Below are 27,999 nucleotides of genomic sequence, written 5' to 3'. Positions count from 1 at the left end.
GACAGAAAAAACAAGATATTCCATGAAAGAACCAGATTTAACCAATACCTTACTACACACCCAGACCTACACAAAGTACTAGAAGGAAAACTCCAACCCAAGAAAGTTGGTTACATCCACAGAAACAAAGACAATTAATGGTCATAGCAGCAAATACCAAAGAAGGGAAAAACCCACAAATTAACATCACCAACAACAAAAACTGAAATCAGAAACAAGACCTGGTTGTCCATCCTCTCCATATCTATTCAATATAGTTTCTGAGGTTCTAACTAGAGCAATAAGACAACAAAATAAGGTCAAATGGATACAAATTGGAAAAGAAATCAAATTCTTACTATTTGCTGATGATGTGATAGTTTACATAAGCGACCCCAAAAGTTCTAAAGAGGAACTTCTACAACTTATAAACACCTTCAGTAATGTAGCAGGATACAAGATTTACTCAAAAAATCAGTAACCCTTCTTTACAGAGATGATAAAATGGCTGAAAAAGATATCAGAGAGACATCACCCTTCACAATAGCTACATATAGCATAAAACTCTCGTAGTAACTCTAATCAAACAAGTGGAAGACCTGTATGACAAGAAGTTTAAATCTTTGATGAAGGAAATTGAAGAAGACATCAGAAAATAGAAAGATCTCCCATGCTCTTGGGTAGGTAGAATTAACATAGTAAAAATAGCAATCTTACCAAAAACAATCTACAGATCTAATGCACTGCTCAGCAAAATCCCAGCAAAATTCTTCACAGACCTCAAAAGAACAATACTTAACTTTATATGGAAAAACAAAAAACCCAGAAAAACCAAAACAATCCTGTATATAAAGAAACTTCTGGAGGCCTGATTTTCAGTACTCTACTACAGAGCTACAGTGCTGACAACTGTCTGGTATTGGCATAAAAACAGACAGGAAGACCAATGGAATCAAATCAAAGACCCAGATATAAATGTACACACAAACACCCAATTTTTGACAAAGAAGCAAAAATATATAAAATGAAAATAGGAAAGCTTGTTCAACAAATGGAGCTGGCATAACTGGATATCAACATGTAGAAGAATGAAAATAGATCCACATCTATTGCCATGCACAAAACTCAAGTCCAAATAGATCAAAGACATCAACATAGGGCCAGCCACACTGAACCTCATAGAAGAGAAAGTGGGAAATACTCTTGAATTCACTGGCACAGGAGACCACTTCCTAAATATAACCCCAGTAGCACAGACACTGATAGAAATAGTTAATAAATAGGACCTCCTAAAACTGAGAAGCTTCTGTAAAGCAAAGGACACAGTCAACAAGAAAAAAACAGCAGCCTACAGTATGAGAAAAGATCTTTACCAACCCCACATTGGATAGAGGCTGATCTCCAAAATATACAAAGAACTCAAGAAATTGGTCATTAAATGAACAAATAATACAATAAAAAAAATGGAGAACAGACCTAAAACAGAGAATTCTCAACATAGGATTCTAAAATGGCTGAAAGACGCTTAAGGAAATGCTGCATGAACATCCCTAGTCATCAGAGAAATGCAAATCAGAACAACTCTGAGATTCCATCTTACACCTATAAGAATGGCCAAGATTAAAAACACTGATGACAACTTATGATGGAAAATATATGGGGTAAAAGGAACACGCCTCCATTGCTGGTAGAAATGCAAACTTGTATAACCACTTTGGATATCAGTATGGCGATTTCTCAGAAAATTAGGAAACAACCTTCCTCAAGACCCAGCAATACCATTTTTGGGTGTATACCCAAAGGATGTTCAATTGTACCATAAAGACATGTATTCAACTATGTTCATAGCAGTATTGTTTGTCACCACCAGAACCTGGAAATAACCTAAATGCCCCTAGACCAATAGGTAAGGAAAATATAGTACTTTTACACAATAGAGTACTACTGCACAGAAGAAAAAAATAATGACATCTTGAAATTTGCGGGCAAAGGGTTAGATCTAGAAAACATCATATTGAGTGTGGTAACACAAACACAAAAAGGCAAATATCATATCATATTTACTCACTCATAAGTGGCTTTTAGACATAAAACAAAGAACAGCCTACAAATCACAATTCCAGAGAACCTCAACAACAAAGACCCTAAGAGAGACATACATGGATTTAATCTATATGGGAAGTAAAAAAAAAGACAAAATCTCCCTAGTAAATTGGGAGCATAGGGATCATGGAAGAGGGTAGAAGTGGAGGATAGAAAGCAACAAAGGAGAGGAGCAGAGAAAAATATATAGCTCAATAAAAACAATAAAAAATAAGAAAAAACAGAGGGCAAAGAATGTATGCTCACCCCGATTTGATTGATGACAGCAGAAAGTACCATAGCCTTGTTGGTTCTGCCTTTATGAGCACCTGACTAACATAATTAAGCACCATTTTCTGGACCCGGCCTGTGTCCATCTTACTGGCCAGTATTTAATAAAACTTGCTTGAGGTTCAAAAAAAATCTCTCAAAGTCTGCCCACAGTAATGTACTCACCACAGGAAAGTTCTAGCTCCTTCAGGTTCAATGACATTCCCAAACAGCACCATCAGCTTTAAACCAAGCGTCCAAACACATGAGCCTCTAAAGGATCGTTCACTTTCAAACCACAACAAATAGGCAATTATACATGGGGTACAGTTCATCACGGTTAGAAAGGAATTTCAGGAAGAGCAATCACCAAGGACTTACCAACTCATATCTGCTCCCAAACTGCGTGACTGTATCTCTTAAAACAGCAGGAGAAAGAGCCATATCAATAGAGCACATGACACCTTACTTTAAGCTGGGCATGGTGGCCCATGTTTGTAATCGCAGTACTTAAGGAGATGAAGAGAGGAGCATCAGGAGTTCAAAGCTATTCTCGCTACGTAGTGGGTTCAAAGGAGAGCCTGAACACATGATCTTAACACACTTGTCTTAGATAGCTTAGTAGTAGAAGTAGTAGCAGTGATAATAGTAGTAGCAGTAATCCAACCTCAGTTTATAGGCAAGTGGAGGTGTTTTGGAGGAGGGCAGAGGCTGGTTTACTGTGCTAGAGATCAAATCCAGAGCTTTGGGTATGCTACATATATACTGTATACCCTAGTCTTGATAAACAGTTTTAAACTATAACTTGAATTATGCTTCAGTGAAAACTACTAATTTTTGCAAGAAGTTTAACCAAAGAAGCAGAAAATAATTTAAGACACCCAAAAAGAATATTAGGGTTAGGCATTATTAAACGCTAGATTATTTATTACCATGCCCAAGCACACATCCCAGGGACTTGGCCTGATGAGGGGAAGGAAGGGAATGAAGAAATGACAGACACATACAGACATACAGACAAAGAAGCTGCGTTCGAGTGGACTGGGCTCTGGTAAGGAAACCTTAGCATCCCAGAACTTCAGTATTTATTATAAACAGTTGAACCACCGGTGAGGGAGAGTTATTGCATGTAGCTGAACAAGTAGCCAGGGTTGACATACAGACAAACAAGGGACCTTGGTTATATACAAGCATAAAAAGGCAGCAGGGTCTATTGTACGCAGCCACACAAGAGGCAGGTGTAGTTAGCGTTAGCCTCTGTAGAAGAGCAGTGTTCAGGCCATAAACTTGCTCTGAGGAGGAAGTTAAGGTAGACATCTTCCGGAAGCACTGCCAACATGCACATTCTGACAAGAGGAGACTCATGGGGCCAGGGTGGAGGGACTTTTGTCTTTTCCTATAGCTGTGAATCTAGGATCCTTGCCACGGTCCTGATGTGTCAGCTGCGACCATCAACCCAGGTCCTCATTCACTCAGGGCTTCCTCCACTACTCATAACTTATGCTGTTACTTCCAGTCACACAGCCCTCCTGTCTGTCATCTTCAATAGGAGAAGACAACTTCGCTGAGTCTCCAGGTAGAAACGGTCGCCAGAGAAACACTTCTGCATGTCCTTGGGTCCTTTACGATGATATTTCAACTAGACCTTGGCTAGATGTCTGGGTTAAAGTTGCTCCAGCTACTATCTGTTCAATAGTGGAGCTGAGAACCTAATGGAACACAATAAAAAAAAGATCAACCACAAAATCAATGATTTAAAAAAAAGAAAAATAACCCACTTGACAGTGTTCTTTTGTTTATGAGTTACTGCTGCCCCAAATAGACATTGAAGACCATGTATAAGCATATATACTCTCAGCTTCGGGAACAAAGAATGAAAATCTAAAAAGGTAAAAATGAAAATGTGTGCTGTTCTGCTGCAGAGTAACTGAGAGTTATAAAGGCCGGGTGAACAATATTGAGTTTGCAGAGGCTCAATCACATCACCAAAGATTTACCCTCACTCTGTAAACTCAATAGAGGGCAATAACAGTCTATTAGAGGCAGAGCGACACAGCATCAAAGGAATGCTTAAGAGAACTCGACAGAACCTTTAAATCAACACAATCGCATTATCTTCCCCCAGAGGAAGCAAGCGGGCGAGCTGAGAGCAGAGTTTTTCAAGAGGTTTTACTAATTTACCTTATGTTATATTTAATGCACTTTAAAGCACACTTTGTAATCTCTCTTCACTTTTTAGAGTGCAGAGAAATTCACTGGAAAACACCCCCAAAGAGCAGGAGACTACAGGGGAAAGAGACACAGTTGTGTTCTTTAGGGGCTAGCACTTCAGGTAATTCTCCCATGTCTGAAAGCACTCGCTGTTCTTAGTTTCACTGAGACTCTTCCAGCAGGAACTGTAGGAATAATAAAAGTTTACAAATTAGTTGATATTTATATTCTGCTGAAGCATCAACACATAGCATTTTAGAAAGGTGTTTCAAAATTGTCCCAGCACCCCTAACAGAAGAGCAGGCAACTTCTGCCTGTTTATGACAAACAACATTTTCTTTCCAGACTCTTCCAGAGATGCTCGAAGAAGGGGGTTCTCAGAGTGGAAGAGGCAGGCAGGCATAGTGGCTCACCCTGTAATCTAATATTTAGGAGGCTGAGGTAGAAGGACTGGTTAAGTCTGAGGCCAGCCTACGCTATGAGTGAGATCTAGCTTTTAAAAAGACAAAAACGGACACTATTTGTTTTAACAAAGGACTAGCATTTTGCTATTTCCACATACAGTCCCAGTTTTAATGTTTATAGCAGTATACTTAGTCAAAAAGGAATAAAGATACTACTTTTCAGAATATAAAAAAGTGACTTTTCTGCACATAAAAAAATGTTCTTGTTATCAATTTTCACCCAAATTCTTTCACTTGTGGAGCCAAACTGTGGATCATGATCATAACTTTTGTTAAATCTATTAGCTACAAAAATTTACACACAAGAATAAAGTCATGATTTCTATGCAATATTTCTAACCCTGTTCCTCTAGCTCCATTAACCCTGCACAAAGAGCTACCGGCAACTGAGGAAAGCTGGGGGGGGGGAATAACCCTCCCCAGGGAAGGGGGGAAGAGCACATCAATTGATTAATCAGTACCAAATGGTAAGCTCTGAGAGCATATATACAAGTAAGATTTTACACACTGAGCGAGGTTGTTTAAAAATATGTGCGTATACACATTAAATATATACGTGTAACAACAGTTAAAAGAAAGAGGCCGTGAATTTGAAAGAGATCAAAGAGGAGTATTTGGGAAGTTCTGAGGGGATGAAAGGGAGGGAAGAAATGATGTAATTATATTGTAATCTCATAAAACAAAATAAAGATAAAAATCATAACCCTTTTCTGCAATCTATGCAGTAGGATAAGTTATCCAGATCAATACTAGAAATAAGCATGAAAAGAGGTTTGTAATTCTGGATAAAGTGTTTCTAGAACGGATTTTTGCCCGTGTCTTCTGTGTTGGCAATAGAAACACACCCACAGCAGGTGTATGAAACGGCCCGTGTAGCACATGGCACATGGCAGAGTTCTGGGCTTTGTCCCTTTTGAAGTTAAATGGTTTTATTGGGGTCATGCTGAAAGATTTTATAAGAAATCAAATTGCATATGGATTTATACTTGTATGTGTGATGCTAGGAAATCTTTAATTTATGTTTATTCTGCTTTTAATTTACAAGCAACTTCCTAAACTTCTTTACAATTGATCTTTATGTCAAGACTGCTTTATTTGAAAGGACCTACCAATAGAATTTCTTCCGGGTTTTGAGCTTCATTGCTGTCTCTGATTTCTGAAATCCCATGTACTGTGAGTCTGAAGGCATCGGTCCTCCTGTTTGAATTGGCTATATTCTTACCTGAACAGTGGGAAATGATTCTATTGGTTCTTTCTCATGCTTGATGAGTTCATCTAGCATGCCATTTTTTGGAACAATTGTTGTAACTTCTTCATGTTTAATATTGGTGTGATTAGAATTCATGTCTCCAAAGTGTGTTGGCAGGTTTTCTCTGGTTTGCTTGCCTGTAATTATCACATGCAACTCATTGAAAACACAGCTGTTAATTTGAACTTAGTCACTTACCCTAAGTTAAGTCTGCCACTAGTATTCAGGATCTAAGGGTAATCTTTAAATAATGATTGATTCTAATCTCATATAAAAACAGCCATGATGAGATCTGTTCACTATCTAATGTCAATGTAGTGGTTAAAAGAATAGGTAGATATTTGGGAGCCCAAGCCTGGGTTTGAAGTTCTGAGCAACTAGTTAGTAGTGGTGAGACCAGTCCTCAATTTCACTTCCAAAAAGAAAGAAGTAGCAAATGTGTGTGGGGGGTACATATTATGTATGATTATTTTAGACATAAGATTACATATTCCTTATAAAATTTATAGTACTATAGCATATAGCATGCAATCAAACAATGTCACCTACTCTTGGTATTAGGAAAATGTACTACTATGTGTTCGAGCACTCTGCTGCCTTCCAACCAGTTTCATGAACATTATAAAGTCTTTTACTGAATCATAGATCTATTGGCTATGATAAAACAAAATAAAAAGGTTGACTGTTGTGTTCAGATTAGAGTCCAACACCTGTCTCCTAACAGTAGTGGGACTGATACCAAATATCATTGAATGAGTAATCACCCTAAACAGCTAACAGTCACGGGGAAGTTAGTTCTAGTCTAGACGGGTTTAAGTCACCTGCTGATTTTAAGAGCCTTTCCAAGGACTGATATAAAATTTAATGTTAATGACTATCTGTTATCATATGTAACCATACGCACAGTGCTTACAAGATCCGGTTTGAAGGGCATATTAATCCAGGGAGTGTTTTAACACATAGTATGTTATTAGAATTCTCAAGAACTAATAAGAAAGATAGAAAGAGATAAAGGGAAAGAGACAAAGAGATACATTTAATATATGAAATGGGCCAGCACAACTATGGAGGTTGAAACATTTCTTAATCTTCCATGTGCAATCTAAAGACCCAGGCAAGTTGGTGATAGAGTTCACAGGTTGAGACAGAGGTGACTGTGAACAAGAGAAGGCCAAAGTCCCAGAAGGAAATCTCAGCCTCCTTCCACATTTTTAGTCTATTCAGGCTTTGAACAAGTTGAGGATGCCCACCGATGTTGGGGACGCCCATCTGTTTCATGAAGTTCACCGATTCAAATGCTAATCTCTACCAGGAACATTTTTACAGACACATCCAGAACAATGGTTATTCCATGTCCCACTCAAGTTTTCTTACAAAATTAACTCTTGTAGGAGTCTACCACATTCCCTTTGATAATATACATCTTGGACTATCAAAAGAAATATGATGGAGACTGGAGAGATTGTTCAACCATGATGAGAACAAGCTTTAATTCTAGAGGACCCAACTTCAAATCCTAGGACACAGAAGTGACTGAAAACTATTAGTAACCACAGTCCTCAGGGATCCAAGTCCCAGGGGATCGACCACACTCTTCTGGCCTCTGTCAACACTACATACATTTGGTATACAGATACACATGCAGTCAAAACACCCATAAAATTCTTAATAAAGTTAAAAAAAACTATAATGAGTTCTAGCTCAACAGTATTTTTATTAAAGTTCATAAATATGGTTATTAGGAGAGATAATTCATAGAAAATATAGCGTATGAGGTATTTTAGAAACTAAATAGATCATACTATAAAACTTTAAACAAAAATCATAATTTTCTAGATTTTCATTTAGTGTTGAAATTTGCCAGTTTAATTCTTGAGCTTCCTTTGGGAATATGGTTGGGTAATAATTGATGGATAATCCCAGCCTGGCAGGGGCTTTTCCATTCACTTCCCTGCATCTTTCAGAAGCACGGCATCTTTTCACTATTCAGGTGGGCTGCCACAACCATCTAAGCAGAGCAATCGTAGTGAGGCCTGGTAGCAAGCGCCTGGAGTGTCTGGATTTAGAAGGCAGAGGCAGGAGAAGGCAAGCCTGAGTTCTATCTGGGCACACAGCAAGTCCCATAAGAATTTTATGGGTATTTTGCCTGCATGTACACCTGTATACCAAATTGTGTAGTGTTGACAAGAGGCTCTAGTGAGACCACGTTTAGAAGTAATAATAAAAAGAACAGTTCTAATATTTTGCCTAGCTTAGAAATAGTCCAAAGTTAATACTATCAGTACATTCATTTCATATTTAATATCTATTTCTTCATTTGATTTGTATTTGTATGTGTTTATTTGAGCTTTCTCTGCACAATTTTCTTTAAATAACATAAACAGAATCCATATAGTCCACTTTTTACCCTGCTTCTTCAATAGATTTGTCCAAAATTCCATTACAAAATCAATATGTCAACAGCCACAGTAGTCTGATTTTTTTTTCTTTGCCCATTCTTACGTTTTCTTTTTTTCCTTTTATCAAAAATACATTTTTTCAGACAGGATCTCCTGAGTAAATTGAGAGCCTGGGGACCATGGGAGAGGGTAAAAGGTGAGGAGAGAAGGGAGGGGAGTGGAGAAAAATATATAGTTCAATAAAAAAAATATATTTTTCTCACATAATATGTATCCCGATTGCAGTTTCCCCTTCCTCCACTCTTCTGAGATCCTCCTGACTTCCCATCTCATCCAAATCCACTCCCTTTCTAGCTCTCATTAGAAAACAAATAGGCTTTAATAGATAATAATAAAATACAATAAGTTAAAACAAACACTAACTCATCAAAATTGAACAAAACAAACAGAGGAAAGAAAACCAAGAGAAGGCACAAGAAACAGAGACCCATTCGTTCAAACGCTTGGGAATTCCATAAAAGAAAAACAACTGGAAGCCACAATATACATATGAAGGACATGTAGGGTAAAAAGAAAAAATATAACACAAATCAAGATAATGAGATAAAATGAAAGAAGAAAAGGAAGAGCACTGGAATGGCACTGTGAGACAGTGAACCTGCAGAGACGCTGCCGTGAAGCTCTTTTGCTGTTAGCCACCTACCGCCTGACATGCACCTACCCTCAAGAGTAGTTTGTCTTCCCAGTGAGACTTCTTCCGAGGAAACTAGGTTTTCATTTTCAAGTGCTTATATCTTGGAGAGAGTTTCTGAGCTAAGGATCGGGATTGTTTCCCTTTTCCTTTCAGCTCTAAGGTCCCATCTGTGCAGGCCTTGTGCAGGTCCAGGATATGCTGTCTCTGTCTCTGGGTTCATATGTGTATTGATCATGTTGATTTAGAAGGCTTTGTTTCCTTGGTGTTCTCCGTCTCTTCTAGGTCTTCCACATTTTCTGCCTCCTTTTCTGCAGGGTTCCCTGAGCCCTGAGGGAAGAGATCTGATTGATACATCTCTTTTAAGGCTGATTGTTCCAAGCTCTCTCTCTGCATGTCTAGCTGTGGGTCTCTGTATTTGTTCCCATTTGTTGTAGTAGGAAGCTTCTCTAATGAGAGTTGAACAGGGTGCCGATCTGCTTCCTGACTGGGATCTATCTACTTTTATTTGTTGGAATTTCAATAGGGATCAAAATCTTTGAGGGATTAATGCTACTTGGGTATATTTTCATATACTACCCATAGCAAATGTGAGCAAATATGTCAATGAATTAATGCATGAGGATATATACGGCATCCCAGGGTACTCCCTTGAATTACAGGCAACTGATGAAAACTAGAACTTCTAGTCATCAAGAATAATGATCTTGGGCTGAGACAGCTCAGTTGATAAAGTCCTTGCTTAGCTTGTAGGACTCCCTGGGTTAGAGTCTCAAGACTCATCCAATAAACTGGGTGTGATGTGGTCCATGCCTGTGATCCAAGCATTTGGGAAGTTGAGGCAGAAGGATCAGAAATTCAAGATCATGCTTGGCTATACGCAGAATCCAGTGCCAAACTAGAATACAGAGGCCTTGGGTATACAGACCTGGAAGACACAGACCTGGGATACAGAAGCCTGGCATATATAGACCTGGGATATAAAATCTGGGATCAAAGACCTGAGACACACAGACCTGGGATCCGAGCCCTGAGACACACAGACCTGGGATACAGAAGCCTGGCATATATAGACCTGGGATATAAAATCTGGGATCAAAGACCTGAGACACACAGACCTGGGATCCGAGCCCTGAGACACACAGACCTGGGATACAGAAGCCTGGCATATATAGACCTGGGATATAAAATCTGGGATCCGAGCCCTGAGACACACAGACCTAGGATACGCACACCTGGGATACACACACTTGGGATGAGAAAAATGAAACAAAAAAATTAGCTATTTGGGACTCCTTAAAGCACAATGAGATGTACGCTTTACCTTATTTTATTGATAAAAATTAGACTGTCCATAAAACAAGGCCAGGGGTTTAAAAAAGTGAGTAAAATGTGGTAGTTATGTTGAAGAATCAATTCTGAGTAACAGTAGTAGTGGGTCTGAGAGATACCCGGACTCCTAATGTGAAGGGCATGGTTCTGTTTAGGAATTAACTCCATCCAAACCATTCAGGTAGGCGTCTGAGATTTTTCCGTTTAGAGATCCCGTCCAGCCTTGCTGCTCTCTGTCTCCATTTCTGACCGTGCAGAGTTCTTTGATGACAAGTGACAGACAACCTCAGTTCTTATCACATTGGAGCCACTCTCTTTTCTTCTCCTACTGTCTTTAATGACACAGTCCTAAACATTCACTGACACTGGTTCATATTATTCTTTCAAGGGTCTTTCCCAAACTTCACACCCCACGCATATTCATTGTCTCCCTCATTATCCAGTCCCTAACTTATTCAACAAAGATTTATGTGAGAGTGTAGTTGTGTGGCATATCACTTTCCTAATATGCCCAAGGCTATTCATCCTCAGCATTGCACACACACATGTACATACACACACGTACACACAATAAAAAAAGACAGATAGACAAATAGACAGGAGAAAGAGCGAATCAGATTCCAGGTGCATATAATGTTCCATGGTACTTGGTGCGTGACTTAAAGAGTACTTTTTCTTCTGGTGTCTAATTTCTAATGTGATAATTAATTGTGCTTTTCATATTATTACATTATTTAATAATTGCACTTATCACATAGACACCAGTTTCTGTTTCTAACTTTTGAGTACTGAGGACCAGGGAGATTTACCTTTAAAACGTTTATGGGCCAGCACTCCTGTCACAGCCTGGCATTGTGCCACAGAGGAAGAGAAAGCATACGTTACAGTTTGGAGGGTAATAAAACTTGAACATGTTCAATATTTACATATTGGTTATGGATTGTTGCCTATGAAAGTCACTCAGAATTTAACTGCTTAAAGCAATGCTTACTTTGTTCATGATTATGTGGCTCAGAAATCTCAAAGGGGCTTAGCAGGGAATTTATCTCTGACCTGCGGGGCTTCAGTGTTAGCCATGGTGGCAGAGGGTGTTGTTGTCTCTTCAGCATCTATAGTCACACTTCATACCTTGTAGCAGCTTCCCCCCCCCCTTTCATCATGTATCTCTTACTCAATATGATGCTTTCCAGATCCGTCCATTTGCCTGCAAATTTCAAAATGTCCTTTCCCCCCCACTGTATAGTAATCTATTGTGTAAATGTACCACCTTTTCTTTATCCATTCTTCACTTGAAGGGCATTTACGTTGTTTCCAGGTCCCACTACTTTATAATCTTTACAAATTGGGGATCAACTTCATAACACATGAAACCTAGTCAAACCATAATCCAACCCATATTAGCATATACTCACCTGATAGTACAATCTTTGGAAAATATTTCAGTCATACTTTAAGCAAACTGTGAAATATATAAGCCATGTGTTTGGGGAAATATTGTCATTAAAATTGAATTTAAATTGATATTTAAAATTCCCTCTTACTAGCTCCATTGTTTGATTTAGAATACTAAACAAATGGGTACCAGTGCCTGCTGTCAAGTCTGAGGACCTGAAGCCAACCCCTGGTACCCACATGATGGAGAGAGGAAAGCGACGACTGCAAGTTGTCCTCTGATGTCCACATGTCCAGTGTAGCATCCTCACACCCACCCAATACAGCACAGTAAAGTAAATAACGTTAAATACTAAGTAAATGATGATCAAAAACACTGAGCCAACAAGAATTCAAGGAAACTAATAATGGTAATTTTTAAAGTATATGAAAGGGAAAGAGGTTAAGAAATCTTTAAAATTCAAAATATTATAAATTAAATTTGTTTTTCTGCTAAAACTTGAACATTTTAATTTGGTTCTTAGATATGTACTTTCATTCATATATAATATAACTACATAGTTCTCTGTTACATTTCCTTCAGTATAACTACACAATTGTCAGTGTTCGCTCGACTGTTAGACTGTGTTGAGAAAGTTCCATGAATGCGTTCCTAAAAGGCTCAGCTGCAAACCCCTCATTTCACAGCTCCTCTCATATAGCATGGCACATTATGTACTCACTCCTCCTGTGATTTATAATACACTGGGAAATCTAACTGTTTAGCAAGAATCATCTATGTATTAGAAGGCCAAGTGGTCCTGTTTCCAGGGAAATGAGAATTATGGATAATTGACTATAATTTTGTGAATTTATTCTATTTTTGATGTAGCTCATAACTGTACAGTGCTTATTAGCTCTTGCTAATTTGACAAACTTGGATATTTCTGGGAAGAGGAGAGGGGATCTCCGATGATAAATTACGTCTTTCAGATTGGCCTGTGGGCCTGTTTGTGGGCATTTTCATGATTTCATGTAGGAGGGACCAGTCCCCTGTAGACAACACCATCACTGGACTAGGGGAACTGAGATGATTAAAAGGAGTAGCTGAGGAGAACAGAGAATGAGGAGCAAGGAGAGATCATGGAAAGGAGGACATCAGGGGTTAGTTACCAAGCCACTCAGCTACACAGCAAGCCACAGAGAAAGAAGTGAAGTCATATATACAGAATAAGAAAGATAAAAGCCCAGAGGCAAAAGGTAGAAAAACTGGGAAGAAACAAGCCAAGACCAGGTACAAGGGAGCAACCACAGAGGAAGCAGGCCTGAATTAGAGACTGCTGCTGTATACCCAGCCCAAGCCAGTGACCTCTGAGGAGCAGGCCTGAGGCACGGACATCCACAGAAACAGGCCCAAGCCAGCAACCTCCAACAGAGCAGGCCTAAGGCAGGGACTTCCATAGGAGCAGGTGTAGTATGAGGCTGCTTGTTTGTTTTCCAGCCATCGAGACTCCTGAAATAACCACATAGAAACTGTATTAATACAATCACTGCTTGGCCAGTCACTTAAGTATGTTTCTGTATAACACGAACGGGCCTGTTTGTTGGGGTTTCTGTCCCACCAGGTACCCCACAGACAGCAAGTTCCAGAGAAAATCACACAGAGGTCTACATAGGTTATAAACTGATTGGCCCATTAGCTCAGGCTTCTTATTAGCTCTTATCACTTATATTAACCCCATTATGTTAGCCATGTGGCTCAGTACCTTTTACAGTGGGGCAGATCACATGTTGCTTCTTCAAAGTCTGGGCTGGAGTGCGAACGGAGCTTCCTGCTTCCCAGAATACTCCTGTTCTCATGGCCCCACCTCTACTTTCTGTCTGGTTGACCCACCTATAATTCCTGCCTGGTCAATCAGCGTTTATTTAAAACATGATTGACAGAATACAGACAATTCTCCTGCACCATTCCTTCAAGGTCTTACATCTAGAATTAATTTCATATTTTTATTATTTTATATTTTACCACAAGGCTCATGACCTACAGGCAAGGTTCTATGTGGCAGCTCATGTCTTTCTTGTCTGGTGACTCCATGACTTCTCTTTGACTCTGCCTTCTTTCTCCCAGAATTCAGTTTAGTTTTCCTCACCTAGCTCTACTCTACCCTATCAGGTCAAACCAGTTCTTTATTCATTAACCAATAAAAGCAACACATAGGCAGAAGAACCTCCCACACCATTTCCAGTTTTCTGTTTAAATAAAAAAGGAAGGTTTTAATGTTAATATAGCAAAATTACATATAACAAAACAGGTATCAAGCAAAATTACAGTTACAATATTTATATCTACTTTATCTTTTATCATAACTAAAGAAAACTATAATTATAACTATGTATTTTTCAACTCCATCAAAGACTCCAGAAGGATATAATATTGCCTAATAAACAAGAAGTGCATTGTAATCAACTTTCAAAACTTTAGAATTGACAGAGACATCTTGCTGCCTGGACAGTTACCTAAAGTTCTTCTATAATGTTGGAGCATCCATTTTCAGCCTACAGGCCCATAGTATCCAGCAGAGATTTCCATGAAACAGGAAATTTCAATGACAGTTTCACCTAAATTGACAGTTTGTCAGTCACTTTCTTCTGTGTTCTGCAGAATGTCTGGCAGACTCTTTCATGAAGCAGAAATCCCAAAGGACTATCTCATCTTCTTTAAGCAACTTCAGCAGTCCTTTCTCCATGGATCCTGCATATTCAGTTCATCAAGCAGTCCAGGAAGGAGCAGTTTCTTGCCCAAATAGCTAACAAATTCCATAAGGAGATTTTTTGGTGCCCATCTTCTTCTTGAAGTAATTGGTGATGCCAGGAGCAGGTGTATCTCATGTCATGAAAAGTCCTAACTTCTTAAAACATTTTAAATGCCATATTCTGAAAGATTTGAAAAATCCCTACCTGAAACACACATACACAAACACATATAAATATACATATGAAACTTAGCTAACATGAGTACAAGCTTGGCTATTATGGATGATTATCTATTAATCTATATTTCTTAATTATACATTACATTTTTAAATGAGCTTCACAAACACAATACCTTAATCAAGAGCAGAAATATACAAATAACAAAATTGTCCGTAAATTTGTATCAATAGACCAAGATCCATACTAATACAAAGTATTCATCTCTTTATCATATCCCCCTTTAAATGTAAACAAACATTTACAAACAATCATTTGGGGAATTTGGGCATAGTTCTCTCCAAACTGCTTCCTGCTTTTTGTTAGGCAATGTATTCTTGGAGGTGTTAATGGCAACCTTTCAGGGGTTCTTGGGCCATCAAATCACATTAGTGTGGAATTAATCCACAGGTTCTCATCTTCCGTGGATACAAACGTAGAATCTCTTTTCCAAAGCAACAAATCCTTAGACAAAATTTTGGAATAAAGATATTTTTAAATAAAATAGATTGATTTAGCTTAGCATTATCAGCCCATGCAATGAAATGTCTTTTTGTACCTAGCTTCTTCACAGTCAAAAAATTCAAAGAAAACACAAAACTCTTTGTGTATTTTCCATCTTTACGCGGCTTATTTTTTTACTCCTTTTAATCTATGACTGTTTTACTGTCTCTTTAAAGACTTTGTTTTATTATTTTTAAAATAACTTGCCTCTTTTTATAACTCTCTATACTCTTTTTCTTCTTTCTCTCCCAAGCCTGAGGACATTTATCCAACATTGTGACTCATTTAGAGGTCTTTTTCATCTGAATTTGTCTTTATTGTGTATCTGTAATCCTTTTCTGACCAGGATTACTTCTTAAACTGCTAAGTGCTTCTTAAAATCCCAAACAGTGGTATTGCTAGAGGAAATAATGGCCCTATCTGCTTGGCCCACCCAGCCCAACATGGCGGAAGTCTGTTCACTGCCTCTGACATTGCCACGTGGGAGCCGTCCTCACCACCTCAACTCTGGTAAGCAGTTGGCCCATGCTGCCACCAAGTAACTTGCAACACATTGCCCACAAACTCCATTCAAGTGCTCAGCCTCCTAAAAGAACCAGAGTTCATGTTGGCAGCATGAACTAGAAAGCCACCTTTTTTTTTCCTGCTACCACTGAATCAGAAAAAACTTTCTTAAAGGAGCTACCACATGCCATGAGCTTAAAAAAAAATTAGCTAAACTTTTTTTTTCTGCATCTTGGAAAGAATTCCTTTCCAAGCTCTCGCAGGTTTTATGTGGATTTAGCTAGCACATATTGGAGTGCCAATTTGTTCGATGAGGCTGCTTGTTCATTTCCCAGCTTCCCAGACTCCTGAAATAACCACACAGAAACTAACTATATTAATTAAATCACTGCTGAACCCATTAGCTCTAGCTTTTTATTGGCTAACTCTTACATCTTAATTTATTTCCTTAATCTGTGCATCACCATGATGTCATAGCCTACCAGCAAAGTTTCAGCACATCTTTCTCCAGCAGTGGCTCCATGACTTCTCTATAACTCTACCAGCCTTCAGTTTAGTTTTCCCCACCTAGCTCTATTCTGCCCGTGCTCTGCTATAGGCTCAAAGCAGTTTCTTAATTAACCAATGGTATCCACAGCATACAGAGGGGAATCCCACCTCAAGAAGGTACACAGGAGCGCTGCTGAGGGAGCAGGCCTGAGACACATTTAAAAAAAAAAAAACCTGGAAAAAAAACATATAAACATCTCATTAGAAGCTGAAAAAGCCTTTGACAAAATACAACATACCTAAAAATAATACAGGCAAATTATAGCAAGTCAGCAGCCAACATCAAACTAAATGGGGAAAAATTCCAAGTGACCCCACAAAAATCAGGAACATGACAAGGTTGTCCATTCTCTGCATATATATTCAATATAATACTTGAAGTTTTTGCTAAAGCAATAAGACAACAAAAGAATATCAAGGAGATGCAAATTATAAAAGAAGAAGTCAAACTCTCATTATTTGCTGATGATATGATAGTTTATATAAGTGACCTGAAAAATTCTACCAAGGAACTTCTTCAACTTATAAACACTTTCAGTAATGTAGCAGCATTCAAGATTAACTCAAAAAAATTAGTAGTCCTTTTTTACACAGATGATAAATGGACTGAAAAAGAAATCAGAAAACTATCACCCATCATAATAGCCTCAAATAATATTAATATCTTGCAGTAACTCTAACCAAACAAGTGGAAGATCTGTATGACAAGAACTTTAAATCTTTGAAGAAAGAAATTGAAGAAGACACCAGAAAATGGAAAGATCTCCCATGCTCTTGGGTAGGTAGAATTAACATAGTAAAAATGGCAATCTTACCAAAAACAATCTACAGATCTAATGCACTGCTCAGCAAAATCCCAGCAAAATTCTTCAATGACCTCAAAAAAACAATACTCAACCTCATATGAAAAAATAAAATACCCAGAATAGACAAAAAATCCTGTGCAATAAAGGAACTTCTAGAAGCATCACAATCCCTGACTTCAAACTCTAATACAGAACTACATACTGAAAACAGCCTAGTATTGGCATAAAAACAGACAGGAGGACCAATGGAACCAAATCAAAGACCCGGATATCAATGCACACACCTATAAATACCCAATTTTTGACAAAGAAGCAAAAAATCCAAAATAGAAAAAAGAAAGCATGTTCAACAAATGGTGTTGGTATAACTGGATATCAACATATAGAAGAATGAAAATAGATCCATACTATCGCCCTGCACAAAACTCAAGTCCAAATAGATCAAAGACCTCAATGTAAAACCAACCACACTGAACCTCAGAGAAGATAAAGTGGAAAGTGTACTTGAATGCATTGGCACAGGAGACCACTTTCTAAATATAATCCCAGTAGCACAGATGCTGAGAGAAACAATTAATAAACAAGACCTCCTGAAACTGAGAAGCTTCTGTAAAGCAAAGAATGTGATCAACAAGAAAGAATGGCAGCCTACAGAATGGGAAAAAATCTTCACTAACTCCACATCAGAAAGAGGGCTGCTCTCCAAAATATACAAAGAACTCAAGAAATTGGTCATCACTTAAGGAAATGCTCAACATCCTTAGTCACCAGAGAAATGTAAATCAGAACAATAGATTCTGAGATTCCATCTTGCACCTGTAAGAATGATCAAGATCAAAAACACTGATGGCCGTTTATGCTGGAGAGGATGTGGGGTAAAGGGAACAGTTCTACATTGCTGGTGGGAGTGCAAGCTGGTACAGCCCCTTTGGATGTCAGTGTGGCGATTTCCCAGAAAATTAGGAAACAACCTTCCTCAAGATTCAGCAATACTGCTTTTTTTTCGTATGTGGCTCAATCGTGCCACAAGGACATGTGCTCAACTGTGTTCATAGAAGTATTATTTGTCATAGCCAGAACGTAGAAACAACCTAAATGCCCCTCCACTAAGGAATGGATGAGGAAAATGTGGTAAATTTACATAATGGAGTATTACACAGCAAAGAAAAATAATGACATCTTGAAATTTGCGGCGCCCCTGCCATCCTCCCTGCAGAGCTGCCAGCTAACCAGAGCCAACTTCCCAGTGAGAAGGCAAGGGGAGGTCACCCTGATGGAGGAAGGGCATTGGCTAATAAAGGAACTGCCTTGGCCCATTTTATTGGTTAGGACATAGGTAGGTGGAGTAAACAGAACAGAACGCTGGGAGGAAGAGGAAGTGAGCTCAGACTCCACAGCTCTCCTCTCGGGAGCAGACGCCTCAGAGAGACGCCATGCTCCCCGCTCCAGGGAAGATGCACGCATGAAGCTCCGACCCAGGATGGACTTAGGCTAGAATCTTCCCGGTAAGCGCACCTAGGGGCACTACACAGATGATTAGAAATGGGCTAAATTAATATGTGAGAATTAGCCTAGAAGAGGCTAGATAGAAATGGGCCAAGCAGTGAACAAAAGAATACAGTGTCCGTGTAATTATTTCGGGGCATAAGCTAGCCGAGCAGGCGGCCGGGGTGCTGGGAACGCAGCCCCGCTGCTCTTATTACTACATCACCCTCAAGTACAACCACAAATTACCTATGGAAGCGGAAACCCCTCAACCTGGAGGAGTTGATTTTAGAACAGCTCATGTGTCTCTAAGACTGCCAGGAAGAGGAGATTCCAGAGCTGGAGATAGATGTGGATGAACTCTTAGACATGGAAAGCAATGATACCCTGGCTGCTAGAGTGAAGGAGCTGTTAGTTGACTGTTACAAATCCACTGAGGCCTTCACCTCTGACCTGTTGGACAAGATTGGGGCATGCAGAAGCTGAGCATATCCCAAAAGAAATAAGAGTCCTGACCCAGATGACTAATGGCTCCCACAGGACAATTGCTGCCCCCAACTTCGTAGCAACAGCAATACTGGGGGACCCTGTGGCCAGGCCTGGTGCCATGAACAGAGGGATCCCTGTGCCCCTACCTAGGGGCCACTTCCCTTGCCCTCAGTTTTCCATTTTGGGGTTTTTTATTGTTATTAAACTGATGAAACTTTAAAAAAGAAAGAAAGAAATTTGTAAGCAAATGGATGGAGCTAGAAAACATCATATTTAGTGAGGAAACCCAGACACAGAAAGACAAATATCATATGTACTCATTCATACGTGGTTTTTAAATATAAAGCAAAGAAAACCAGCCTACAAATCACAATCCCAGAGAACCTAGACAACAATGAGGACCCTAAGAGAGACAGATATGGATCTAGTCTATATGGGAAGTAGAAAAAGACAAGATCTCCTGAGTAAATTGGGAGCATGGAGACCATTGGAGAGGGTTGAAGGGGAGAGGAGAGGAAGGGAGGGGAGTGGAGAAAAATTTGTAGCTCAATAAAATCAATAAAACAAGAAACCATCTACATTAATGGAAAAGCAAGTTGGTAACATACTAATTTAGTAAATATAAAAAAAGCAATACAGAGTGGGAGAAAAGTTTTAGCTCTCTAGTCTTTCCTTTTACTAAAATAAATAAATAAATAATAAATAAATAAAATTAGCAGTTGGAGGGAAAAAAAGAAAAATCTCTCAAAATCAAGCATGGTGGCGCTTGCCTGTAACCCCAATACTTGATAGATTGAGGCAGGAAGATCAGGAGTAGGAGGGCAGCCTGAGCTACATAATGAGACCTCGTCTAGATAAATGAAATAAAAATAGGGAGTAAAAGAGCAATATCCATATTAAGAGACATGGCAATATACAGGTGTCTTACTTTAAAATGGTTCGAGATCTGTTTTTTGAGACTTCATTGCACATACAGAAACAGAAAATGAGCTATAAGAAAACTGAGAAGCAGCAACATGGTTTTTTTTAAAAAAAAAGTATTGAAATGTTATATGAATCATTTTTACTCTTTCAACTGCTGATTTCTTAAAATTGTGAATGGAAAGCCTTGCTCAGGCAGCACACGCTGGAGGAAAGTATCCCCATTTCCCACTGGCACTTGTACCCAGCGTGTAACAGTATGCCAGAAGCTATCATGTGGCAAGCTAGCAATTACTGTGTGCCCACATTTCAGGTGAACTTGATTCTGACTAATGTAGTAGGCTGTCTTGGTAGTCAACTAACCCGCCTTCAAATCAAAGGCAATGTGGTACAGGTCACGAGATTGGGTTCACTGTAAAAAGCCTCGCTCCCAAGTCCCCAGGTGATACCTGACACACTCGAGCACTAACTTTGTAGCTTGGGTAGAGAAGATAAACGGAAAGTCACACAGAGTCTCCATTGCATTTGGCCCAGCAGCAAGGTTTAAAAGGACAGAGAGGCTGTAGAGCATAGAAGGTGAGATGCTTAAATGTCATTCCCCATTGTGAGTGACTATCTGTATGCACAGTCACCAGCCTGCGTTCCTAGAAGAGGAGAGAGCATTTCATGGAGGGAAATGAGAATAAAAGGCTGTATCCTGTTTTACCATCCCCAGGAGACTCGGGGAGTCTTAGAACACTTTAGATACTGTTCGCTTGGGTGACCTGTGTATTGTGACACTCTCGAAATCAAAGGGGAATACAGAGTGTCCACATATTTCTCATCCTGCATGAAACAGTCTGCATTTCCAAGGTGGTATCCACCTTCAGACAAGCTTCAGGCCTTCATTAGAAGCTACAGAGCTGACCACCCACGCATGCTCTCATCCAAGATTTATTTCCTCTCAAAATTATGTTAGATGAAATGTTTGAGGTTTTACCTTTCTGTTTCTTTTGGTTTTGTCTGTTGTTGTTGCTGTAGCTTTGATTTGTTTAGTTTGAGGTATAATTCTGCATAGCACCAAAAGGCCTGGTACCTGCTGTGGCCTAGGCAGGCCTCGGACTCCTAGTATTCCTGCGGCTTCAATGATCTCTCTCTCTCTCTCTCTCTCTCTCTCTCTCTCTCTCTCTCTCTCTCTCTCTCTCTCTCTCTCTCTCTCTTTCACACACACACACACACACACACACACACACACACAGAAACATCCTGTACTGGCCAAGAGCTGGGACTCAAGCCTCATTATTTATTACTATCTGCCATGCATTAACTAATAAGACATTTTTTTTCAGTTTGTGATATTATGATAAACTTTTTGCTACCTGATAGTTTCTCTTTGCCTTTTCTTTTATTTTTAAAGTATGCTTCCCTTATCAATTACTTATTTGCCTCTTTTTCCAGAACTGGAGATTGAATGCAGGACCTCTCATTTGTGAGGCAATCCCTATACCACTGATCTAACCCCTCAACTGTGAATTATCTGTTTTTATGTATTTTTTCTTTTTTTTGTTTCTTTTTTAGAATACTACAAGGAAGTCTCAATTACTTCTGACATTATAAATTTACATGTCTAGTACATTTTAGAAGATCCTTCAAAGCAGAAATAGTGTCCCTGGCTGTGACCCTTAGAAATATACTTAACTAAGAATGCATGGCCATTGCTTGGGCACCAACACAGTGTGCCCTTCTGTAAACAACCTCATTCTTTGCCCTGTGTAAACCTCATTCTTTGCCTCATTCTCACACAAATGTCATCTCCTTCTGTCTCTGTGGCACAGCAGTTACTACTGCATGGTCCTAATGTCACAGGTTACAAAGCCAAGGCACGGAGAAACTGAGAGCTTAGCAAAAGTTAGAAATGGGGTAAGACACGGAGCAAAACCAAGAACTGGAGCTCAGCTTTCGACTGCAGGCTGACTTTCAGCGAGGCTGGATCTTATGCATCCTGTTATCTTACCTCTTGACCTCTTGGGGGACATATGATGTCTCCAAACACTCGGGTGTGTCTGTGTTCTGAAGAGAGAGGATCGAGGAGTTGTGTCATGATCATAGAACTGAGCAAAGCTCCCTGGGCACACACCTTCCAGGAGGTTAAGCAGAGGATGAGCCTTCCTCCCAAATTAGAAAACTGAGTCTCAGAGGCAAATCCCCCTTTCCAGCATCACTTGCTTAAATCCGGCAGTTCCCAAATTTTAACACGCATCAGAGCTACACGGAATGTTGGTGAAAGGGCAGCCATGTAGACCTTGTGTCATATCTTCCTAGTAATTCTAAGGGTCATGCATTGCTAGTAACTTCCCAGGTGGTTCTCTCAATAGTCTTGACGCAACATTAGCAAGCAGAGCCTTGGTCCCAAGCACAGACTACAGTCCTTCTTTCCATTCCTCAGCACAGCTTAAGATCATGCAATAGTTCATTCTTTGCCCAAACAGCTTGACATCACAGACCCCTGCCCATAATGTCCACTCATAAGTTTTAAAAAATATTATTTAAAGGCCAGTGAGATTGCTTAGTGGGGTTAAAGAATTTCTGTGCAAATCTAAGGACCCCAGAGCCTACATTATGGAGTGAACCAACTCTCGCAAGCTGTCCTGGCTTTCACGTATGGTCCTCATGCACAAATTAATAAACGTAACAGTTGATTGAAGCAGACTGTCTAGCCATGCAAAGGTGACTGCAAAGCATCCACCAACATTTACAGGATGAGCCAGACACTAACGAGAGAAATTCTCCAAGCTAACAGAGAGAATCTGCTCTATTAAAGAAATCTGAGCTTATGTGCTTAAATTTCTGGGTTTTATTTAAGAAAACAAGCAAACATTTGAGCATTCTATAAGTTAATGCTAAATTGTTGAGCATTATTCTGAGTAAAAGGTAATTGGTCATGAAAGGCAGAATAATAGATTTGAAGTATAAATTACCCCCTCCACTTTGAATCTCACCTTTCTTTCCCCTATCCAATCAGATAGTCGGGTCTGTGCTCAATTCATTGACCAGAAGAAAGAGAAAGGCATGATAAAAAGAAAGTGGCTAATTATACCACGATGGTGTCTTGAAGTCTATCCCCTTGGGAAAAAGCAAGGTAAAGTCATGGAATGACGAAGGCCTTTTTCCCAAGGCTCACAAAGGAGTCCCTCAGTGTGGGAGGCTGAAACCTCAGAAGAAGGCTGTAGAAGCAGAGATCTGTGTTCATGGAAAGAGGTGCTGAGAGCCCTGTGTTCCTAGAAAGATCTCTGAAGAGCCAGAAAGGAAATGCTGTGCCCTGAACCTGAGAAGCTGGGCACCTCAGAAGCCTCCACATTCATGCCTCTTAGAAGGAACATAAAGACATGTATACAGAAAGGCAAACTAGAAGCCATGGGAAGAGCCACTCATATGGCAGGGATCATGCATGAGAAGCAAGTGGTTAGCAGCTTCTAAGGGTGTTGTGGAGAATGTCATCACCCATAAATGACACCTTGGTCAGATGTATCTCTCTCAAATGCCTTAGAGGATGTGATCCTGTCCAACTTAAACACTTTTCCTGCAAGATGATAGGATCCTTAGATTAAGAGGCAAGAAAATTAGGTTTGTACAGTTGACCTTGTGGACAGAGAACTATGTTCAATAACAACCAAAATAAGAAGGAGCTCTAAGCTCATGTACTCCGTGAGTCCTAAATGTTATTTATCACCTCACAAATTTTGGAAACTCTGGGAATGTTAATAGAAACCAACATGTGAAAACAGTAGCTTCAATTCTTACTGGACTATGATTTCTAGGTCAGATAGAGTGGTACTCTCCGCATGTCAAGGTCCTTTCCAGAGGCTTGGAAAGATGGCACAGTGGTTCAGAGAGCTTGCTGCTCTTCCAGAGGACCCGTGTCTGCTTCCTAGATACACACCTGGAGGCTCACAGCTGCCCGTAAGTCCAGCTCCAGGGGATTCCACACTCTCTTCTGGACTCTGTGGGCACCCCATGCATGTGGTACACAGACATACAAGCTAGCAAAACACTCAACACATCAAATAAAAAAAAGTAAGTTTTTAAAAAGATTTTACAGGCTTTTTCAGCTAGATATGGCAGCTTATTCTGAGTTCAACAGGTGGGAGGTTGAGGCCTCCCAAGAAGAATGTCATGAGCTTGAGACACCTGTGCTAGACAGTGAGTTCTAGTCAAGCCTGGGCTACACTGTGAGATCTTATCTAAAGATTAAATAAACTTCTAAAACACACAAAATGTTTTTCAATTTTACCACACCATTTAAATCTTAGAAAATGGCAGGCGTGACTCCCTGGTGACTCAATGTTCTTTCACACTTAATATTTTCCCCAATATTATGGTGTAATTGAAAATATTATACATTCCAAACTTGGACATAAAATATTTTCAGGTTGTTAAGATGTTTATCATTAAGAACAGAAGTCAAGTGGTCTTTTAAGGAACAGATTTGTAACAGTACATGTTATGTCTCAGTTGTAAAGACTGAAATAAAGCATAATCCAAAGGGAACTGAAGAAGTGCTCATTCATCTAGCAAGACTGTGAGTAGTGAGCTTGTATTCTGGTTTGCAAACAGCCCCCTCCCCACTGCCCCCGCCACTCTCCCTAATTCTTTCAACTAATTCTTTTCTGCTCCCTGCTGACCCCAGGACTGAAAATACAGCCACTGTGGGCTCCCTGACATCCAGGGAGACATCTTGGGACACCGATGAAACTGATAATAGTCCATTTTATAGGATCTTAAAAGCTACTCCAGGCTCCATTAGACTTTCTGTCATGCATATGATGGGGAAAAATATACCACCCGAAGAGCCAGGGATTGTGGCTCTGTGACAGCAGAGGCTATTGTGCGCGGGGAGCTTTGGGATACTGGCTCCACCTTACTGTTTATGCTCCGCTGACTGGTGGTAGTTTCAGGTGTGGGGTCTTAACAGAAGGGGCTTTGTGATAGGCTCCCAGTGACAAGCAAGAGCCACAGCGTGCAGCCCTGTGGCTTGACAAGAAGGAGCAGCTCAACAAAGGAGAGTGACCTGCTAGAGTCTCGCGTTTCTCCTGTACGAGTCAGCTCAGCCTGATGAAGCCCACATTCCTCTGAGACTGAGGAGCCAATGACCGACACTAGGCTGAGAGGTTTACTCTCACTTTTTTCCGTGCCCACTATGAACTGCCTTTAAACCTTTGGCGCTGGCCAAAGCAAACCGGCACAGACACAGCTGAAAAATAGCTCCCCAGATTAACATGTGAGTTTTATCCGTGTGTCTGTGGGGACACATGTTAAATGTGCTGTTTCTGTCCTGGCTCTGTAGGTCCTGTCTGCATAACTGAGAATCTGCTGAGCAAGTTTCCTTTTTTGCTTAATTTTATAATGACCATGGTTATTGCATCAAGAGCTATGTAAGTCTCAATTAAAGAAAACGTTTTTTAGTGTCCAGCATTCAAGGTTAGACTACAAGGGGAAAGAAAAGACAGAGCAAAGGATGGCAGACGGGTGATATGGTGATTAAGATGGGTAGCCAAACAATGAAAATGTGTGGGTGTATTGTCAAAGCTATGCCATGCTTCCTGTTGAGGAATTTCCAGAGTGTTCCTTTATGAAAACAGTTTTTAGGAATTATTTTTTTGATAGTCTATGGTTCTTGTTGGGAACATTGTCAGCCTAAAAGGCCTAGCTTCCTTTAATCTTTTCTCTCTCTCTCTCTCTCTCTCTCTCTCTCTCTCTCTCTCTCTCTCTCTCTCTCTCCCTCCCTCCCTCCCTCCCTCCCTCCTTCCCTCTCTCTCTCTCTCTCTCTCTCTCTCTCTCTCTCTCCCTCTCTCTCTCTCTTTTTCTCTCTCTCTCTCCTCCCTCCCTCCCTGCCTCCCTCCTCCACCTCTCTATCTCTCTCTGTGTTCATAAATTTATATGTACTTAGTTTAATTTTAAAATATAAAATAGTATAATTTCCTTTATTAAACAACCTTGTCATTTGTCCTTCCTCCTCTGTCTTGATCTGCCTCCCTCCCAAATCCTCAGTTAGAGCCTTTTCCCTGTTACTCTGTTTCTTGCTTCCTGTCAGCTGCATCCTGCTATCCCCTTCTCAATCTCTTCCCCCTACCTATGATCCCTATACACTTTCCTGGTCTCTTTGGTTAGTCTACATTGTATACTCACATCTGAGGATTTGAAGATTAGAGAAAATGTGGCATTTGTCTTTCTGGGTCCAGGTCACCTCAATTAATATGATCCTTTTTAGGTCCATCCATTTGCTTGCAATTTTCATGATTCCAATTTTCTTTATTGCTGAATAGTATTCCATAGTGCATCTGTATCATATTCTCATTATCCACTTATATGTTGAAGGTTGTGTCTTAGGATTTCTAATGCTGTGAAGAGACCCCATGACCACAGCAACTCTTATAGAGAAAAACAATTGCTTGAGTGACTTACAGTTCAGAGATTTAATCCAAAATCATCATGACAGGAAGCATGGTGGCACACAGGCAGACATGGTGCTGGAGAAGGAGCAGCGAGTTCTACATCTTGATCTGCGGGCAGCAAGAAGTAAATGTCACACTAGACCTAGTCTGAGCATTTGAGAACTCAAAGCCCACACCCTAGTGACTCACTTCCTCCAACAAAGCCATACCTACTCCAAAAAGGCTATACCTCCTAATAGTGCCACTCCCTATGAGCCTATGGGGGCCATTTATACCACAGGATGTTTAGGTCATTTTCCATATCCTGGCTATTGTGAATAGGGTGGCCATAAACATCGCTGAACAAGTTATGTAAGATAGGTTGTTGATTTTTTTGGGCATTGCCAAAGAGTGGTATAGCTGGGCCATGTGGTGGATTTATTTTTAGTTTTCTGAGGATTTTTCCAAGCTAGTTTCTATGGCAACTGCACCAGTTTATGTTTCCACCAACAGAGAATAAGGGTTCCCCTATCTACAGACTCCCCAGCCTTTGCTGCCAGTGGTTTTGCCAATCTTGCCCATTCTGAATGTGGTGAGATGAAATCTCAAGGTTATCCTACTTTGTGTTCCCCTGATGGTTAATGATGATGAACAGTTTTTGGAGTATTTCTTCACTATTTTCATTTTTTTTATTGATAATGCTCTGTTAGTTCCCTAACAAAATCTCCAGGAGGAGAAGAAACTCCCTTTTGAAGGGTTGGTCAGGTCATCCAAGCAACTCCCAAAGCAATATAGATTATAGATGCAGCCCTCAGTGGTCGAGGGAGGCCCCTATTGCTGAAGACATCACACACTTAAGACAATTGGCTTGGATGACTCAAGCTGGATCTGACCTGAAAGCCTCTTTCCTGCAATCTAGTTTCCATTGTTTCAGAAGATACTATGCAAGCTGCCAAGGGAGGGAAGTAAACAGTCCTACACCACCTAGGAACCATGGCAATTATGAGCACAGCAAGATATGCATAAAAAGATAGATAAGTGGCCCTCAACATGTTGGTAGAAATCAACAGCTGCCTAATTGTAATTAAAGACCATTCAACATGAGGTAAATCATGCCTGGAACTGGGAACCTAGCCAGCTTCCCAATGCTAGTGGAGTCATGGACCTTCATAAAGAATCTATTGGCACCACGTTGCTGCTCATGGATTCCATTGTGTTTTTTATCTGTGTTAGTAGCACGTGTTTCAAGCATTTATTTTTTAAAAACATCATCTATTGCCTGATTCCCATTGAGTCTTACTTTTAATGACATT

The 27,999-nt window shown here is 39.9% G+C and overlaps 1 long non-coding RNA gene across 2 annotated transcripts; it reads right to left on the bottom strand.

Annotated features, from left to right (window-relative positions):
- Positions 1–3,716: 3,716 nt before the first annotated feature.
- Positions 3,717–26,809, bottom strand: LOC142855611 (uncharacterized). Of its 2 annotated transcripts, none has more exons than XR_012911533.1 (4): positions 26,718–26,809; positions 24,196–24,256; positions 9,376–9,675; positions 3,717–4,727 (listed from the first exon to the last, which is right to left on the bottom strand). It is a non-coding gene; the product is annotated as an uncharacterized LOC142855611 (long non-coding RNA). The 2 variants fall into 2 exon arrangements; XR_012911532.1 differs by lacking the exon at positions 9,376–9,675 and adding an exon at positions 6,229–6,392.
- Between the last annotated feature and the right edge of the window lie 1,190 nt (positions 26,810–27,999).

This window comes from Microtus pennsylvanicus, chromosome 8, assembly GCF_037038515.1.
Source record: "Microtus pennsylvanicus isolate mMicPen1 chromosome 8, mMicPen1.hap1, whole genome shotgun sequence".
In the NCBI taxonomy this organism is placed as follows: Eukaryota; Metazoa; Chordata; class Mammalia; order Rodentia; family Cricetidae; genus Microtus; species Microtus pennsylvanicus.
Note: the sequence above shows the minus strand (reverse complement) of the source record. Positions and strands in the feature narration are given on the sequence as shown.